Below are 5,285 nucleotides of genomic sequence, written 5' to 3'. Positions count from 1 at the left end.
GGACACGCCATTTCGTTTGGATGAGGAGAAGTTGGAACATGGCGAGTTGCGCAGATGAGAGTTGTTAGCGCAAGATTTGTGCGTTTGCGCATTGGATCAGATGGAATGTTGCGCGTTTTCTCAAGGAGAGGCACAAATGGTGATTTGTTTACGCTTAAATTTTGTGCAGCAGACTTGCGCGATTGCGCATGGTGGAGTGCAGATGAGGTTGGTTCGCGCAAGATGGTGGAGGAGGATTCTGCGCATTTGCGCTTCAAGAGCAGCGCTGATGAGATTGTTTGCGCCTAATCTTACGCAGATAACTTGCCCGATTGCGCTTGTTCTTGCGCGGTTGGGATCTTTGTTTGCGCAATATCTGGCGCTAAATGACTGCGCGATTGCGCATAAATAAGAGCATATGAGGATGTCTCGTTTGCGCCTTCTACCAAAGAGGGTGCGCGGGCGCTCGAGATGAAACATCTACTACTAATAAATGCGGAATTTTTTTTTAAAAATAATACTACTATACATACATGCCCATACATATATGTATAAAATTTAAAAATAATACTAACAAATAAATTCTTTTAATAATAACTTAAATAAATAAAAATCTTGAAACATGCAATATTAATAAAAATCTGTAACTCAAAATTCAAACCCATGCATGCGAAAATAAACATAAATAAAGTGAAACGTGTTTAAAATCCTTGATAAAATATTTCGAACATAATAAAGCTCTAAGGCAACGGTCACGGGGTCCACTGCTCCGTGAGCTCATAAGTCCTCACCACCGGTAGGAGCTACATAAATGTCATCATGCTCACCTGTACCATATAAGCGTAGTGAGCCTAGGGGCTCAACATGTCTAATCCTTTATAACAAGGTTAAAATAATGCATCACATAATTACTAATACATATACATGTACATGAGCATGCATGGAAATATTTTCATCACATAATAAAACTGCTGAATCATAAACAGAATCATAACCATAATCATAACCATATTATTTCTTCATCATATATAACATAATTGAGCAATGCTTTTGAAACCTGAAGATGGTCATATCCATAAGTGTGACGCTCATATGTCGACTGATCAGTCTCATGAACCAACGTACGATGGCGGTGATAAATCAGCTCCTATGGTAGTAACCTTGTAAGGCCCTGAAAATAATTATTTTGGGATTAGTGGAAATTATTTTTTTATCAGGATTTAATTGAATTGAAGGGATTAATTGAGCCGGGATTGAATTGATTTAATTTGGAGTTTCAGGGACCGATTTGCAATTATGCCAGTTGACTAGTCAATGGGGGGTGTATATTATTTGACATGACTTATATCTATCACCCTATCACCTTTTCTCTCTACCATCACTCTCCTCTTCCTCCCCACTCCCCCACGCCGACCGAGACCGAGAGAGAGAAGCCATGGAAGCTTCTTCAAGCTTTTCTTCCGTCCGATTCGCTCGATTCGACCGTCAGATTTCAGATTTGAGTTGAGATTCACGATCACCGCAACGAGGGCGTCGTTTTGACGTAAGTTTTGCTACGATCCACGAACTTTGATTTTTGTCGGGTTGTCAGAATTTGATAATCTTCGAGTATGTTGTTCTTGAGCTAGCATAGATCGTGTATTCGAAGTTGGTTCGAAAAAAGATCGAAGTTTGGATTTTATATGATTTTTTGGAGCTTAAATTCGAAAATGGGTCTTTGGATTTTGGTTGGATTTGGTTGTTTTTGATGGATTGGAAGATGATATGAGTTGTTTAGAATTGTTTAATGATGTTGATGATTTTTGATTTGACCGTTTATAGCCGTTATGCCGTCGAAATCGAGTTTTGGACCATCGGTTGTTTGTTCGATTTGATTCCGGGTTTGTTTGAGTTGTTGAATTGATATCGAATCCATATGTTCAACATTTTCAGATTTGGTTGACGATTCGGGTTTGGAACGAACTTGGGAGTTTGAACCGATTCGAGTATTGAAGACGGTATATTGATTGAGTTTCTTTGTTTTGATTTGTTTTGATTTGATTGATTATTGATTGAGTTCGTTGTTATTTTCAGACTTGAATCCTCGACGAACTTGAAAAGGTAAAAAGACGACGATTGAATGAACGGGACGATTAACTCGAATTTGAATTAATTCGAGTGCCCGAAAGAAATCACATACTCGTATGCTTTTCGAATTATTTGATTTTAAATGGAATGAGTTTAGTTTCATTTGCATACATCTTGAGCCGAAATTTCGATTCGTTTTGAATTTAGACGATTTAGGAGCTATATTGAAGTGGCTTTGGATTTCGAGTTTTTCCAATTGCTAGAATGCTTCTTATAGTTGCCCTGAAGTCTAGGGGTCTGAGTTGAGCGACATCCACCCCGAATGGGTGTGTCGGTGAGTTGTTCGTGAAAACTTGACCCTGGGATCCCAACCGAGTACCGATTGATATTCGATTATCCGATTAGATAATCCCGAGTTTTGAAGTCATGTATTGCATTTTAATGCATTTCGAATTGATAGCTGATATGCCTTTTTGAATTAATTGGCTCGTTGTTTTATATAGCATGAATTGTTATATTATTTGAAATTACTTGATTTGTCTCTTTTACTGGGAATTATATTCTCACCGGATTATCCGGCTGTCGTTTTGTTTGTATGTGTACTTGACGGCAGGTGGGGCAGGATCGAGTCACAAGTAGCATGGCTAGATCGAGTTGGAAGTGATAGAGTGAGACACCGTGTAGAAGTTTGTCCTTTTAGCAATCTTACTTTATAGGGTTGATGATATTTCATGTCTTGAATTATGTATAGAAAACTCGAATTTATTTGATTTGTCGAATGACCCTATCGTCAAATTTCTTATTTGTTTTTGGGCAGAACTTAGAATATTGTATGTTCTAAATGTTGATATATATGTGTTCTTGAGTTTAGAATTGATCGGAATTGATCTTGGTTGATTTTCTAGCGTTTCCAGGTTTCTGTTCGTTTGGCCTGCGCGCGGGCGAGGCTGGACCTCGCGCACGCGCGGCTAGCCTGGAGGGACTCTAGAAGTTTTGCCCGCGCGTGCGCGAGCACTCCCCTCGCGCGGGCGCGAGCAGTTCCGCGAGCCTCTGGACCTTTTGCCTGCGCACGCGCGAGACGATATCTCGCGCGGGCGCGAGGCTCTCTAAAAAAAAAAAAAAAAAAATTGATTCAATTTTACGCGGTTCTTCGTGTTCGATTTTGTGTAATTATTCGAGAATAGAAGATTAGAAACGGTGTCTCACATTAAGTGGTATCAGAGCGATAAGATTCTTGGAATTGAACTAGAGTGAGCGGGGTAGATCGAGTCCGCATGAATTGAATTCTCGCATGTGATTGATTTATTTTAAATGATTATTTAAATACTTGCGAGCATGATTTATTGATTCTTGAATTAATTGAACTACATGAGTTGTGATTTAATTTTTGAATCACGATTACTTGATTTGATCGAAAGCATGCTTTATTATTTGTAAATTACTTGAAATTGCATGATTATGTGATATAAAATTTAAAACATGAATTACTTGAAATATGAACTGTATTTTAATTTCGGATCCGAGTTCCACCATCTGCTTGAGCTAGCAGATCAGAGATTGTTTGCGATGAGAATTAGAATTTGTTTGAGAACCGAAATTCATTGATTTGTAGTTGAACGAACTTATCGAAAAGAGATGTGGAACACCGAATTTTGAGATGGAGATTTTGTGTCCATTTCTTACTGATTATCAGAATTTTCTCCTGAAGAACTTTAGCAGACGACAACCAACAATAACTCCTTCGACTGATCTAGATCGTACCACTATTGCACTGATAGATGTCACACTTACACTGATGGGAGTACTACCGAGGAGGTTTTGGTCGTTTGTATTACCAATTTTGAAGAGTACCGAGAATGTTATCTGATGTAGAAGTTGAATAGAAGAGATCGATAAGTTGGGTGATTCTCTGAACTACACAGATGACCGGAGAATTCGGTTAGGGTGGTACCAACTTAGAGAATTGATAAAAGTTGGTAGAATTGGAGAAGGGAGCTTCAGGGAATCAAGGTTCGATAACTTTTTGGAATCCGCCTCCATCCGAATCTCTTCGACAGATTCCTTTTCACCATTTGATCAGAATTAGAGGGACTTAGAAATCATCTTTATTCGAAGCGGAAGCAGTTTGGGAAATCATTGAGCAGTGCCCTGTCATGGGAAGACGCTGTCAGTTCTGTCATCAGCCCGGACACTATGCCAGATTTCGTCATCTTGATATTATCGAAAGATCTCCGAAGGGGATTTCCTTGTGTCTTTAACTCCGACAGAGATTCTAACCGTTTCAGTTGTTCCTTTCGACCACAATGATAGAATCTATGAGAACTTAATCATATGGCGAATCAATCTTCGAGGCAACAGATTCTAGTTGTACTCTTATCGAGGATCAGACTTTGATTTCACCGATGATGACCGCAGAAAATAGTAGAGTATAGTTTGTATTCTTATTCTGATATGATCGGTTACGCATCTTATCTTTCTTATTATTGATATTTATTAATGCATCTCGGTTTGTTGAATTTTGATTATCCGTAGTCGCAATTCTTTGAATTGATGGGATAAGTTGGAACCGAACAGTATTGTACTTCAGATTCTGATTTGATTGAGATTTTGGTTTGATTATAACTGAGCAGTACCGTACTTCAGTTATCAGATTTTGATTTGATTGGTTGTTAGTTGCGTTATCCAGTACAAGACTACGGTGGTTTTGTTTCAGGAAGTCGACAGATTCCGATCCGAGTCAATAGACGAACGGAAATCCTCCGGTAAGGATTCTCGATTCCAGGATTCCTTGTTAGTTAATCTGCCGAATGACCTTCTGATTTCAGAATTTTGGGGAGGAATTCTCTTGTTCAACTGATGTCCCAGAAACTAGCCTGATTTGGTAGATAAACCAGTGGTTAGAGAGTTGCTGTTATCATCTAGATGAGATTTCTAGATTACCTCTGAGTCATGAGATTATATTCATCAATGACTTGAGATCAGACATCATCAGCTGAGAGTTTGACAGAAAGAAGTATTGAAGACTGGACTTGGATCGACGTATGACTGGCTTGGAGTATAGTCATACCATTTGAAGTGAAAACTCGTCTTCAGTATTGTAGATCATTTGAACTGGATATATCAGAGGTATTTAGATGGAGTTAGAAATTTTTTATCGATCTTTTCGGTTCTGTTCGAAGAATAGTAATGATCATACAGAGTATTGGAGAATGGTCTTACAGAATTTTGTGCCGAGACGT

Source organism: Henckelia pumila, chromosome 3, assembly GCF_033568475.1.
Source record: "Henckelia pumila isolate YLH828 chromosome 3, ASM3356847v2, whole genome shotgun sequence".
In the NCBI taxonomy this organism is placed as follows: Eukaryota; Viridiplantae; Streptophyta; class Magnoliopsida; order Lamiales; family Gesneriaceae; genus Henckelia; species Henckelia pumila.
This window is presented reverse-complemented; position numbering follows the sequence as displayed.